Source organism: Ovis aries, chromosome 19 (genome assembly GCF_016772045.2).
Source record: "Ovis aries strain OAR_USU_Benz2616 breed Rambouillet chromosome 19, ARS-UI_Ramb_v3.0, whole genome shotgun sequence".
NCBI lineage: Eukaryota > Metazoa > Chordata > Mammalia > Artiodactyla > Bovidae > Ovis > Ovis aries.
The window spans coordinates 43,542,413-43,558,237 of record NC_056072.1 but is presented as its reverse complement, the minus strand read 5'-3'; the positions used below and the strand labels follow the sequence as shown (position 1 = coordinate 43,558,237).

The 15,825-nt window shown below is 36.4% G+C and overlaps 1 protein-coding gene across 47 annotated transcripts in view; it reads left to right on the top strand.

Annotated features, from left to right (window-relative positions):
• Window positions 1-15,825, top strand: part of SLMAP (sarcolemma associated protein) — a 156,536-nt gene that overhangs the window by 31,555 nt on the left and 109,156 nt on the right. The window lies entirely within an intron of this gene.

Genomic DNA, 15,825 nt, shown 5'->3' with positions numbered 1-15,825 from the left:
GTATGATTAATTTTCTAATTTATGACTATAAGTTCATTCGGTATTTCAGCCTAGTTTTCAAAAAACCTATCAAGTTGAACTCCTGTAGTAACAGAAAGTGCCCAAAATTGCTTAAGTTTTTTCACATAGCTTAAGTTTGCTTAGATTAAATATTCAAAAATTGTTAATAATAGAAATTTCTCATACTTGAAAATTTATTTTCTTTACTAAACTTTAGAGTTGAAACTGATCCATGTAAAGATATAAGTTTTCTAATGGAAAGCAAAACACCGTTTCATCTCAAAATTTACTTGATATTTTAGATTCTAATAAAGTTCTTAGAGTAAATCTAAAACAGTACTCAAATGTGAGAAATACAGCAAGATGTTCTGGTGGGCTGTTTTTTTAGTGTATTTAAAGGGAATTATTTGACCCTGAACTACAGCTTTAATTGCATGTATATTGTGTTCCACATCTTTTTTAAAAAGAAAAGTGAGGTGAACTAACAAGTAATATTTGTCATCATTTTAACAATAGAGTATTTTGATTTAAAGAATAAAAGTTTTGTAATAATTGTGTTGATTAAATGCAACCTTCTTAGTGATATTTTAATATAAAACTGTTTTGTTGGTGTTGATTCTACCGTTTTGTGACAGGTATAGTAATAATGCCTGTTATGTAGTAATGCTTTAAAATAAGATGGGTCTTTTTAAAAACTGAGGTAATTTGGTTTACAACATTATATATTTTGTGTCGACAACATCACATTTCTGCTTATGTAAACCTTACACTGTGCTCACCACCAGACATTTAGCTTGCATCTGCCACTGTACAGTTGACCCCTCTTTATCAGTTTTGCTCCCTCACTTCCCCTCTGGTCACCACTGCTCTGTTTTCTGTATCCACGTTTTGTTTTTGTTTGGTTTGTTCATTTATTTTGTTTGTTTTTATATTCCATACATGGCTGAAATCATATGGTATGTGTCTTTTTCCATCAGAAGATGTGTTTGTTTTGATTCTTCATGTCAGTTTATAAATAATTAGCTGAATCAAACATTGTTAGAAATTCTTTATCATTGTTAAGATATTTATCACTATTAGTTTTTTCTTGTCTATTATCCTAAGTCAAATTGCTTCAAGTTGGAGGATTTTGTCTTCTGTGTTCATTGTTCTAAGTGCAGTTAGGGTTGAATAGGTTTTAACAGGTTTTCTCTTTTCTCCTTTTATCTCTTAGATATTGGTTTTATTTATTACATTTTACTTAAATTGTATCTTTGTCTTTAGGGGATTTTGTCTTCTGTGTTGTGTATTCCAGTATTTGACCTTGACGAATTCTAAGTGTATATAGTTATTTTTACCATTTAAAGAGTTAACTCTTTAGATTTGTATGGACTCTTATTTTTCATTATAGTGTAAAAAAATAAAAGAAATTTGTGATTATAGCATTTAACAATATAAGCAAGTTATATAGGCTTCTTGTCTGTCAGTGTGGTATTTCAAGGGGAATTCTTTTCTTCCCTGAAACGCTGTAGTTTTGGAGCTCAGTTTTCTCTGGCTCTTCACAGGATTTTTAGATGTGAAGAATTCCCCAATGTACATGTGAATTTCTAAAATATACACACAGTATTCTGTAGATTTCTAAGTGCTATTGATTCATTTAGCCAGTGTGCTGAGCACTTCCTATGTGCTAAGCACTGTTCTAGTTAAAGAAAACAAGTCCCCACCCCCATGGAGCTGACATTCTGGCATGCAGTGTGCCATCATCCATCTTTCATCATCACCTCAATCTATTTAGGGCAAGAGGGAGTGCTTCTGATTTGTTCACAGGGAATTCAACATAACTCAGTTCATCTTGTCGTGTAAATTAGCTGTGTAAAAGCAATGCTATTAATATGTCTCAAAGTACTCAGTTTTGCCCTTGTTTGCTAGTGCTCTCCACTTGGTGAAATCTGACCATATCTCCTTCAATTTTATAAATGTAGATCGTTTATATATTTTCTTAACTTTTTTCTTTTTTACTAACAGATTATTTTTTAAAGTCATCAGGGTCGTGATTCATTGAATAATTTTGGTTGTTATTTTTGTTTTCTCTCTACTCTGAAACTTATTTTTCCATTTTACTCAGTATGAATTTAACTTTTTGTGTGTGTGACACTGTACTTTCCTAGTTTTAATTTCTTGACAGTTTTGACATTTCCATCTTTGTTTCCATTATTTACCACTCCCATAAAGGCTTTACCTTTATCCTTCAGATTCACCTCCCCCGCTCCTTCTCAAAATTCATATACTGCTTGCAGTCTTAAAATGCCACTTCTGAGCACTTGATTCCAACATTTATGTACTTATCATGAATTTCTTAACCATATTTTTTAGTTTACTTTTAGTTTTTTGAAACACTTCAGTTGTTTTTAAGTATATTCACAGAATTATGCAATCCTTGCTACTGTTTAGTTCCAGGATATTTTCACTGCACCTGAAAGAAACTCAGTACCCATGCGCGGTCACTCCCCGTTTCCTCTTCTCCCAGCTCCTGGTGACCACTAACCTACTTTCTGTCTCTCGAGATTTGCCTATCTGGAAATTTCATATAAATGGAATCATATAACATGTGATTTCTTGTGCCTGACTTCTTTCATTCAGCATAAGTTTTGAAGATTTGTCCCTATTGTAGCGTTATTGGTACTTTATACCTTTTATTGACAAATAATATTCCTTTGTAGGGATATATACCAGAGAAGGCAATGGCACCCCACTCCAGTACTCTTGCTTGGAAAATCCCATGGACGGAAGAGCCTGGTAGTCTGCAGTCCATGGGGTCGCTAAGAATCGGGCACGACTGAGCGACTTCACTTCCGCTTTTCACTTTCATGCATTGGAGAAGGAAATGGCAACCCACTCCAGTGTTCTTGCCTGGAGAATCCCAGAGACAGTGGGCCCCCGTCTACGGGGTCACACAGAGTCGGACACGACTGAAGCGACTTAGCAGCAGTAGCAGCAGCAGGGATATGTATAGCATTTCATTTATCCATTTGCCAGTTGATGGATATTTGGGTCATTTCTGCTTTTTGGCTGTCATGAAAAATGCCACTGAACATACATGTCCAGGTTTTTCTGTAGACATACGTTTTCGGTTCTGTTGGTTATATCTCTAGGAGTAAGAATGGCTGAGTCATGTAGTATTAACAACTCCACATTTAACATTTTGAAAAACTGCCAAACTGTTTTCCAAAGTGGCTGTACTAGTGTACACTCTCACCAGCAGTATGTGAAGGTTCAGTGTCTCTGCTTCTTGTTCAAAACTTGTCATTGTCTTTTTTATTGTAGCTATTTAGTGAATATGGAGTATTTTACTGTGTTTTTGATTTGTGTTTTCCCCAAAACTAACTAATAATATTGAGCATCTTTTTGTGTACTTACTGGCCATTTGTATAGTTTTGGAGAAATGTGTTCATATCCTTTCCCTGTTTAAAAAATTGGATTATTTGTCTTTTTAGTGTTGAGTTGTATATTCTGCCTCCAATTTCTTGATCAGATGAATGATTTGCAAATATTTCTCCCATTTTGTACATTGTCTTAAGAGTGCCTTTAAATATTATCATAAAATATACATAACATAAAATTTACCATTTTTATCATTTTAAGTGTACAAGTTAAATACATTCACAGTGTTGTATAGCCATCACCTTCATCTATTTTCAGAATTTTTCCATCATCCCAAATGGAAAGTCTTTATTGATTAAACAATAACTCCTCTCTTCTCCCCCAGCTGTTGATAACTGCTGTTTCTACTTTGTGATTCTGTAAATTTGCTTATTCTAGGTGTCTCATGTAAGTGGAATTACATAATATTTGTTCTTATGATATCTTTTATAGCACAAAAGTTTTAAATTCTGAAGTTCAATTTATCCTTTATTTTAAAAATAACTTTAATGACTTAAAAATTTTAAGTTTATATCATGCCTTGTGCTTTTCATATCATATCTAAGAAGTCATTGCCTAATCCTAGGTCGGGAAGACTTATTTTAACCATTTTTAAGTGTTCTGTTACTTGGCCCTCCCATTTGTATTTTAAACATGAACCAATATAACTGTCAGTGATTTTATGAGAAGGATTTATAAGATGTACTATGTAAAATTTTTTAGATAGTGTGTTTCAAACCTTAGAATCTCCTGAGATGCTTACTGAAAAGATTCCACAGATGAGTTTTGTACATTTGAAGTAAATGTAGTAAATGTTCAGGAGACTTGGCCTCAGGTGGCTGAAAAAGTGTGGAATGTCCAGCATAATGAGGAAGAGCCTGGATCCTGGATTCTGACTAACTGGGTTTGCCACTTTCTAGCCATATGATCTTGGGCTAGTCAGTTGTTTTTGCTAGATATTCATTTCCTCTCTCATAGAATTGTTGCAATGCTTAAACTAGCTAATATCTGTGAAGCACTTAGAATAGCTTGGCAATAGTACGCAACACATATGTGTTACCTTTTATTATACCCTTTCACTCAGTAATGTTATTTTTAGGGATTTAATCTAAGAATATTATCAGATATGTTGCATAAAGTTATATGTATAACAGTTTCATCACAGAGATTAATTGTAAGAAGTCTTCCATATGTAGTCAGTAGAATGAACTATGGTTAAATATATTAATGAAATTTGTGAAATGTTATATAGCCGTTTAGTCATGCCCAAAAAAACATTCAATGCCTTGGGAAAATAATGATTTAAATGAAAAAGTCAAATAATATATAGCTATTTATAAACCAGGTCTATAACGTTTTCTGAGAATATGAGGCAGGGAAGTGGTTTTATATGCAATGCAAATAAATAAATTTGTTAAAGTGTTGACACTGGTTATCCTTGGAAGCTCAGAGGAATAATGTTAACTTTCTTTTGTATTTTATTGTACTTTCCTGACTTTGGTGATAAGTATTTTATACTCAAAAAAAGCACATTAATTAAAATAAAAAAAAACCAGAAAGTCCAATGTGAAAGAGGTTAATAGGATGATAGAAAAATAGGAAAAGCCTGGTATGAAATAGGAAAGCATAATATGAATAGGAAAGCTGCATCCTAGTACTAGTACTGTTATTAAATGGTTTTGAACCTTGAATGAATTTTCTGTCTTTCTCGGGGGACAGTTTCCTCATCTGTAAAATTGAGGAAATAGACTAACATCTAAAAGGCAGTAGAGTAGAATGGTTAAGACTTGGGAGGTCAGAAGTAGGGAGTTAAGGACTACAGCTGATATCATTACATGGATTTCCATCCTATTTCTTATTTACTTGGTGACTTCTGGCAAGTAATTTGCCAGAAACTCTTTCTCAATTTTCTTATTTTTCTTTCTTTGTGTTTTTTGGCTGTGCTGGGTCTTCATGGCTGCACGGGCCTTCCTCCAGTTGTGGTGAGTGGGGGCTGGCCACTCTCTATTTGTGCTGTGCAGGCTTCTTGTTGCAGTGACTTCTGTTACGGAGCACAGGCTTTATGGCATGGGCTTCAGCAGTTGCAGCTCCCTGGCTCTAGAGCATGGGCTCAGTAGTTGTGGAGCATGGGTATTTTTAAAGTGGGGATCATAACAATACTTCACAGGGGAGTTGTGAGAATTAAGTAAATTAAAAAATGCAAAGAAATTTATGGAATCTGGCACACAGTAAGAATTAAATAAATGTTAACTATTTTTACTAGTATGTGGATCCTTTCTAATGCAGTTATTTATTGCCATTATTTTTAGTCAGATGAATGATTTTTAAATTTGTCTGTCATTTGAAAGTTTAGCCATTTTCTGTTGAGATATTTTTGAGATTGTGGAGGCTATTGATTTGTGTGAAAGCAAAAGTGTTAGTCACTCCATCGTGGCCAACTCTCTGCGACCCCATAGACTGTACCCCACCAGGCTTCTCTGTCCATTGAATTCTCCAGGCAGGAATACTGGAGTGGGTTGGCACTTCCTTCTCCAGGGGTATTCTGGACCCAGGATTGAATCCGAGTCTCCTGTATTGCAGGCAGATTCTTCACTGTCTGAGCCACCAGGGAAGCCCATTGATTTGTGAAGCAGTGTTTTGGACTCCTTGGCCCCACCCTCAGTTTGCCTTATTTGTTTTGTGTTTTGTGCACGCAGCTTCTTTGAGGTCCTACATTATTTCATCCATGAGGGTATTTTATAGACCATTTCAGCAGTAAAAACCTTGTATTTGATGGTTTTTTTTGACTCTTTTTTGTTCTGAAGCTAATGTGTGCCGCTTTATTTGTAATCAGGTTGTATTGTCTGTTAAACTGTACCTATTTTTCTTCAACTGATGTTTCATTTTAAATTTAGGAAATGTCATACAGCCCAAGGGAATGTTACAGCTCAGTTGACTTGCCCATTCTAGAAAAAGCTGACAATTTATGGTAAACTCAGAAGTTGGTAGATCATCACCTCTGGTGTAACTCCATTGATGCATGGATGTTATTTAACCCCAGAAAAAGAATGTACCCAAATGCTCTAAGAGGTAAATTTGAGTATGTGAAAATCCTTTTCAGAATCAGCAACCATATTGAGATTCATTTTTGGAACTCTGAACAGAGGCTACAGAAATAGATGACTTTTATGATATATTGTTTTCTTTTGCTGACTGTATGAGACACTTAATTAAGCCTTCAGTGAATAGTGACTCAGCTATTCCATTGCTTTGGAAATTTTTGTCTGCGAACCAGTCACTCTGTGATACCTCAGTTTATAAAGGCAATCAAAATGAAGATGAAATTTGTATTTTAATACGTTTACTCTTAGATTTTTAGATGCTATCTCCTTTTCTGCATGGGGTAACTGCAGTAGGCAGCCCACTTTGGGAGGTCATTATTTCTCTGTTAGAGAATAAATTAGTAGAGTTAACATTGCCAGGAAGCAAAAGGTAGTAGTTTGACTGCCACAGTTAAGTGATACAATTTGTTACTTATAACAAATATGAGATATTTTCCTCTAATTGTACTAGTTCATTAAACATAACTAGCTATAACTCTCGTAACAAGAGAATGGTGTGTCTTTTGGCTTGATGGATAGAATGAGTTTGAGACAGCTTTTTGAGTCACTGACAAAAGTGGGAGAGATCTCTGCCTGCCCTTGGAATTGGATTTTATTTTAGGATGAGTTGTTTTTATAAGTATAGATATGAGAAAGTTACTATTCTGCAGGTCAAATACCTTATTCTATCTTTTCATGGGTTTAACTCAATGTCTGCCAATTCCCCAAGCCTATACTTTTTGTATCTTCTGCTACTTAGTTTATGTTAATTGCAAAATATTTCTCTTTTTCCCTCCATATTTTTCTTTTGAATGTAAGTTTATGAGCTTTCCCTTTAAACATCATGAATTGTCTTTTGTGTTCTTGATCTGTTTTGCTTTTTAAGATTTCAGTTTCTTTATCGAGACTAAACTGGTAACGCGTCTGCCTCTGTAGAGGGAGGTTAGGAAACTGTGGGATGGGGGAGATGCTCTTTTCGCTGCCACTGGACCTTTGGATCCCATTACATTTCCCCCGATCTTTTTAAACTTAATTTTCTAGCGTAGCATAAAGACATTTACAAACTACTGGTTTGTTTCATGGGTTTTATTTCTTTTAAAGTTGAGAACACAAAGTTTCTTAAAGTTGACCATGAATGTTCTGTTGGAGGCATAATAGAAATTTACAGTCTTCCTTTAAATGATTCACTTGATCTGTAAATTTCAGAAGGTAGTAGAAGTGAGTAGAAGTGAAGGCCTAGCTCTTCTAAAGGTTGTTTGGGGTCAACTGTGGCAAACTAGACTGTGCTTTCAATTCCTTTCTTCATCTGAACATCAGTTTCCTTTCATTCATCAACACTGGCAGTATTGCTGTGTGCTATTTTATTTTGGAGAAGCGTATTAGAGTCATCGTCTTACTTCTTGTATTTCTTCTTTTGTATGGTAACTGACTCTTCATGATGGTGAGTCTGCAGATCTGTATCAGTATGATCCCCTATACAGATCTCTTAATAGGCAGCTGAAATCTTTGTTGCTTCCTGGACACATAGCATGTCCATTCCATCTGACTTAAGCCCAGCAATAAAATTGCCTTTCTTGTAGTAATCAGTGTTGGCTGCTGCTCTCAACAGACGCTCCCATTCCATAGTGGTTATTCTCCCAGATGAAAATAAATGGTCATTTCCACAAAGCTGCCATGTTTTATGTTTCAAATATAAAGTCAAACAGATCTCATTTTTTCCATTATACAGTTGGCCCTCCCTATCCATGGGTTCTGCATCCATGAATTCAGCCAACCACAGTTTGAAAATATTCGAGGGGGAAAAAAAAATTCTGGAAAGTTCCAAAAGCAAAAATTGAATTTGCCATGCACCAGCAGCTATTTGCATAGTATTTACATTATATTATATATTACTCTAGAGATGATTTAATGGACTTCCCTGGTGGCGTAGCAATAAAGAATCCGCCTGCCAGTGCAGGGGACACAGGTTTGATCCCTGGGTCGGAAAGAGCCCTTGGAGAAGAAATGACAACCCTCTGCAGTATTCTTGCCTCGGAAATACCATGGACAGAGGAGCCTGGCAGGCTACAGTCCATGGGTTGATGAAAGAGCTGGACATGACTGAGCAACTAAGTAGCAACGAGATGATTTAAAGTGTATGGGAGGGTGTGTGTAAGGTTATATGCAAATACAAAACCATTTTATATAAGAAACCTGAGGCTCTGAGGATTTTGATCATCAGTGGGAGTTCTGCAGCCACTCTCCATTGATACTGAGGGATGACTGTGCTTACGGGCCAGACCAGTACAAGCTCCCAAGGGGACCTGAGCTCTGACAGTGCCCTGGTCCCCAGAGAGGTCTTGGTTTACATGTGTGTTAACCCCACTTTTCATTTAGCACAACCTTCTCTTTGTGCTGTACACTGTGCAGGTTTCTACGACAGAGAATTCAGACGTAAAGCTAAAAATCATGAGCCCAATTGACTGTGATGAGATGTTCTGTGATATTTATCCTGACCTCAAGTCCCCCACAAACTACTTGACATTATTATATAAGTGACAGAAACCACGAATAATTTTCAGTTTAATTCCATTGGCAAACAGGTTGTATCATCCTGTAGCATTTGTGTCTCTTCACTACAAGCACTATTGTGATAGGAGAGCCCTCTTTCTAGCCATGAAGATCACATTTCTGAATTTCAAATGTACCATCATTTACCAAGTTACAGGATGCCACCGGTGCGGTCTTAGCCATGACCCGCTGGAAACAGTGAATCTCTTGTTCTAACAGGATCTTCCTCCTGAATGTAATCAGTCTATGGTGTCATGCTCTACATTGGACCACAGGCACACAGACATTTTTAAGAAGTACATGATATTCATGAATGGACTGTAATTTTGTTAACTGTTCTTCCACAGCTGAGTGTTTTAACAGGTTCTGTCATTTAAAACTATTATAAATTTTGCTTTGCTTAGTATGTTTATGCCTAGATCTTTACTTTTTTTTTTTTTATTACCTGTATAGGCTGAGTTCTCAGAAGTGAATCAAAGGGGACATTGGTTTAGAGCTCCCTTGGTATACTTTGCCAAGCTGCTTTCCAGACAGATTGTGCCAATTTATGCGCCTATGATCAGCTTGTGAAAAAGTTTTTCTTATGTCACTTTTGGAAGCACTGAATATTACTTAAAATACTTTCTGATACTTTTATCAATAACAAGTTGGATTCCTTTTTTGTGTTTCAGAGTTATTTAATATGTGCTTCTATATATTTATACATTCTTTTCACCCTTTCACTGTTCAGTGGCTTTTTAAAAACAGTTTTATTGAAGTATAGTGTATATTCCATAAAATTTACCCATTATAAAAATAAGTTGAGTTTACTTGAAGTTAATTTATGTTATGTTAGTTGCTCAGTCGTCTCCAACTCTTTGTGACCCCATGGGTTGTAGCCCACCAGGCTCCTCTGTCTATGGGGATTCTCCAGGCAAGAATACTGAAGTGGGTTGCCATTTCCTTCTCCAGGGGATTGTCCCAAACCAGGGATCAAACCCAGGTTTCCCACATTGCAGTCAGATTCTTTACTATCCGAGCCTCCAGAGAAGCCCATTGAAGTTACTGGGTTTTGGTAAATCTATAGTTTTGTAGCCATCACCATAATCTAGCTGTAAAACATTTTCATTACACCAAAAAGTTCTCTTGTACCTGTTCACATTTAGTCCTCAGTCTCACATACAGGCTTAGGCAACCACTGATCTGCTTTCTGCCTCAACAGATTTGCATATTCCAGAAATTTCAAATAAGGAAAATTGTACTATATGTAATTACTTGTGTCTGGCTTCTTTCACTGAACATTATGTTTTTGAGGTTTTTCTCTTTTATAGAATATATCAATAGTTCATTTTATTGCTGATGTATCTTACTCCGTGGTTGGTGGACATTGGGATTACTTCCAACTTTCGATTATTATGAACAGTGCTGCTAGGAAATTTGTGTACAGTTCTTTGTGTCTTTTATTTTGTTGACTAGATACCTAGCTGTAGAATAGCTTGGAACCCATTACATTTTATATCATTACTTAGCCATAAAAATATGTTTCATTTAAAGAATGGGTGATAACACCATACTTTAGAAGAAACACAATTAAATAGAATAAAAGAGTTAAACCAGAATGATTGGGTCAGGTAGGTGAAAGGTTCTAAGACATGTAGTATGTCTGGGCAGTACTGGAACTCCCTTCCGGATTCCTTTGTACCTGAGCAGCTACTACAACCTTAAATCAAATGAAGTAAAAAAAAGAAAAAAAAGATCTAAATAAACATTGAAAACTTTAGTTCCATGAAAAATGACAGAAATGGAAATGGAGCATCATTTGCATTGATTATGATGGAAAAATGAATATATATGACACACAAAATGCCCTTTCCAGTATAAAATGTCAACATGATTTTTGTAGATAGACCAAAGAACTGTACAGTTAGTTCATTCAAGATGAAAATACGTAGTAAACAGACACTGATTGTTGTTAGTAACTACAGAAATAAAGATCTTACAAAATGATGTTATATTAAATTAGCAAAATCAAAATATGTAGTGCTAGAAAGGTGATAGCAATGTTAGCTTTGGGTTTTGTTCTAGTGCATCTTCAAAGCAATGTAGCATAGCTGTCCACATCCTTCCAGTAGTAAGATTCTGAGTTAACTTTCATTTTAACTTCTTTGAATGCAATTAACATATTTTAATAGTAAACTAATAAGGAGGAAATAAACCAAAAGATAGCAGCTACAGATTTCTCCTGTGTGCTGAATTCCAGTCTGGTTGTGCTTCCACTCTGGAGGCACTAACCCAACTCAGCTCTTATTTTCCTCTCTAGCCTAGAGAGCTGCATACAATCCGAATCCTGCTTTTCCAGCTTTGGCTAAATCCTGGATCTGATTGTTCTTTAATCCTATGACTCACATCTTGGGAGTTGCCCCCATCCCACTCCAAGAAAATGCTTTTAACTTTCTCATTGCAAGTAATAATTCTGTCACATCTTTTCTATGCTTTAATGATTTTGTATTAGGTGCTCATCTGAAAATATGCTTCCGTTTGATTTTCTTTTTTCGTTTTTTAAGTTCTTTGCAGAGGTCTTCTGTATGGGTGGGACTGAACACTTATGAGTCATTCCCAGTTAGTACAGTACAGCCATCCAAGAGTAAGTGATGCTTTAGTATGACTGATTGTCTGCCCAAAAGTGATAAAGCACAGCTGAAATCAAGAAACGGAAATTGATCTTTGCTCTGTTTACTTCCCCTTGTATCTTATCTTTTTTTCTTCCAATGTTAGAAATTCTTTCCATTCCTGATAAATTTTTTATTGTATTGCTAATATTTTCCCTTAAGTTTTGTAAGGCCATAAGATTTACTGCTCGTTGAGTTTATGTAAAGTTTTAGGTGAAGTATTATGTAACAATCAAGAAACAGGCATGATAAAAGGCCAACATTTTTTTCTGTTTTTCCTATTCATTTTATTATACTTGACAATGATTTTTTTGCTTATAAAGAAATACATTACCCTTTGCTGTTCCCCTGAAACTATCACAACATTGGTAATACCCAATACAAAATAAAAAGTTCAAAAAAATAAATACATTACTGATTTTCTTTGTATAGGGCAACCATAAGTATTCTTCTACTAAAACTGTAAATATTTTCTATGAGAGTTAATGGTACAACTGTATTTAGTTCCTTTAGTCTTTTCCACTCAAATTGACTTGACTACTTAGGACCCCCAGAAGAGATGGCCTGTGGATTGTACTAATACTTGAAAAATTAATACAACAGAATTGGAAAGTCCAGACTGTTAATGTGATTCAATTTTACTTGATCTCCTCTGATTCCCACCAGCATGTTCAGGTCACTGTACTGTCTCTTTATAAATGGATAGAGGTATTAGTCCTTGGTAGTTCCTTGGCCTCTTGGTTCATCTTTTCTTATTTTTTTTCTATACCTTTTTGATTGCCCTGTTTGAAATTCCTTCAAGCATTTGCTCCACTAACTCTCCATAAAATGCTAATGTTCCTAAAAAGTCAGTCACTGTTTGTCTCCTACATTTTTTTGGATCACATATATCATGATAATTTTAATTAGTACTCAAGTGCTCATGCCTCTCAAATATCTTGAGCTCTAAGGTCTGAGTTTTCTACCCACTTCCTGCTTACATTTATTCACTTGAATGTCCTATAGAGACTCTAAAAACAATATACCCCAAATTAAAATGAATCATTCACTGCCCCCTCCCCAGTAGTTCCAGTTAAGGTAATGGCATTATCATCTGCCTGGTAGCTCACACTAGAAACTGCCGCTTTCATCACTGAGCACATAAGATCTGTCACTAACTACTTCTTTAACTACTTCTAACACCATCCAGTGTAGGACCTTGTTATTTCCGTATTCAGTAACTGTCACTGGAGTTAATATCTGGTCTCCGTGCTTTCAGTCTAGTACCCCTCCAGCTGTTCCCTCCCTGAGTGAAATGTCGGTTTGATCTTAGTATTTCCCTACCTAAACCCTAGTTTAGGTAGTTGCAAGGCCCCTGTGATTTATACGACAAAGGGTGCACTGCTTGATACACGCTTACCTCTCCAGCCTGTCTTCCTGTCATTCTGTTTTCTGCTTCCATTCCTACCCCACCCCAACTCCCACCATGTTGTTTCTCACCTCTGTTTGCTCATTCTGTTTCAGCCCCCTCCCCGCTCATCCTGATTCACTCTTACTTAGTCAGCCTTCATGACTCAGCATGGGACAGTTCCTTCAGGAAGCCTTTTCCGAATCCTCAGGGTTGGGCCGAGTACCCTTCTTTACCGGATTGTTCTTGTTCGTATAAGACAGTGTGGTTTTTCTCTTATTAATAAATTATCTTGACCTGACTTTTCTTTCATTAACAAAACTTATTTATTCACCTACTTATTGTTTTTGACTGCCCTGGATCTTCATTGCTGTGTGTGGGCTTTCTCTAGTTGCAGAGAGCGGAGCTACTCTTCGTTGTGGAGCACAGGCTTTAGAGCGTGTACCCAGTAGTTGTCCGCTAAGCACCCGGGCTTAGTTGCTCCAAGGCATGTGAGGTCTTCCTGGACCAGGGATAGAACCCATGTCCCCTGCTTTGGTAGGCAGATTCTTAACCACTGGGCTGCCAGAGGAGTTCCCACTTTTCTCTCTAGCTACTGCTCACATCTTTGCTTCCATTTAGAGCAGAACTCCTTAAAAAAGATTGTCAGTGTGTGTTCTCTCTCATTCCCTTCCCTCCATTTTCTCTTGCATCACTCTGGCAAGGCTTTCATTCTCCACTACATCCACACAGTTCTTGTCAAGGTCGTCAGTGGCTCAGGTTGCTATTTCTATTGGTCAGTTCTTGGGCCTAATCTTCCTTGATCTTTCAGCATCATTTGACATAGTTGATCTCTTCCCTGTTTCTGGAAACATCTTTCACAGTGGCTTTCAGGACATACCCCTTTCCCTTGGTTCTCCTCTACTTCACTGACCATGTATTAAGTTTCCTTTGCTTGATCTCTAACTCCCTGCCTAGAAACTTTGCTTGGCTCTGAGGTTCTGTCCTTGATTCTCTTGTCTATTTGTACTTGCTTTCTTCATTTCATCCTATTTCTTGACTTTCAATTCTTAGTATATGCTGATGACAACCAAAATTTTATTTCAAGCCCAGACTTTCCCCCTGGACTCTAGGTTCATAACCAACTGCCTTTTTGACATTTCCACCTGATATCTAATATAGATCTCAAATTTAATATGTCCAAAGCTGAACTCCTGATAACCTCCCCAGCCTCAATTAAAGAAAAAACCTTTCCACCTTCAGCCCTCCCAGTTCATATAGGGGCAGTTACAATTGACTCTTAAAAGGCATTAGGTTGAACTCTGTAGGTCCACTTATATGCAGATTTTTTTCAGTGTTGAATACATCAGTGCTACATGGTTGGTTGAATCCTTGGATGTGAACTTGCAGATACGAAGGAACCATGTATAAAGAGGACTGACTATAGGTTAGAAAATATACTCGGATTTTCAACTGCATGGAAGGTTGGTGCCCCTAACCCCAGAGTTGTTCAAGGGTCACCTGTACACCCTTCTAAGTCACTTGGGTCAAAAACTTTGTTATCCTTCTTGACTTCTTTTTTTCATATTTTACATCCACTGTCAGGAAATTTTGTGCTGTACCTATGCTATCATTTTCTATGTGTTGTATAAGAGGTTGATGTTAACGCTTTTCCAGTTTTATAACATTGCTTTATTTTAAGGGCAGGGATCTTGGCCAGTATGTACATTCCCAGTATACTTCCCAGTGTATAAGACTGCTGTTTCTCCACTGTTTTTTGCCAGATCCAGGTATCACTGTTCTTAATCTTTGCCAGACTGATATTGACCACTTTGATGATTGCCCATCTTCCCTGAGCTTTTTGGTCTCTTGAAAGTTTTGGAAATAGATGCTTATTCACCCTTTCCCGTACATGTCTCTTTCTAGCTCTTGTTTTTAACCAAAAATGAGGAGGGTGTAATGGGAAGCTGTCTGCCCCTGCTGTAGTAATTTATATGCTGCTCGGTGTCCTAAAGAGCATTTTGAGTTTTTTACTGAGTGAATTATAGTCTTCAGTGAGCATTATCCCATTGCTTGACTGGATTTCCAACTCTGTCACTCAGGGCCAGAAGTATTGTAGGTCTCTGATTTAGAAATGAAACTATGGCATCTATTAAATATCACTTGCTTAATTTATTCAGAAGCTGGTTCACACTGTTAAATGACCTATGGATTGCTAAACTATGCAATATATTCTAAGTGTATTTACATATACCTGAGAGTAGTAATTCCCTTTTGATACAACTTTGACTAGGGAATTCCTTGATCTGTATTGTGATATGTGTTTCACATTTTTTATAAATGGTTTCAGTCTATGCTATGAGACACAGACTTAGCTGCTTCTTTGCACAGGTTGTAGTTATTTACGGTAATATTTATGTGTAATGGGGCAATGACATGCTATTTTTAACATCTGTATGTGTTAAGAGTTCAGCTGTTACTGATTTATTTTTATCTCTATCAGCTGTTTACTGTTTAAGTAATTAATTAGCAAATTATTTTTAAGAACCTTAGCTTAAGAACGGTTATAATGAAAAAGTATAAAGGAAAATCTTGCATCAGGTCTCTGACTGAAAAAAGTCTAAGTGATTAAATATTTAAGCATTTTTTATGAATTTAGTAATAATAGCTGCCATTTGTTTAGCAGTTTCTATGTACAAATACTGTACTAAATACTTTACATGCTTAATATCATTTAACTTTTACAACAAACAATCTGAGGTACATATAGATACTATCCTCA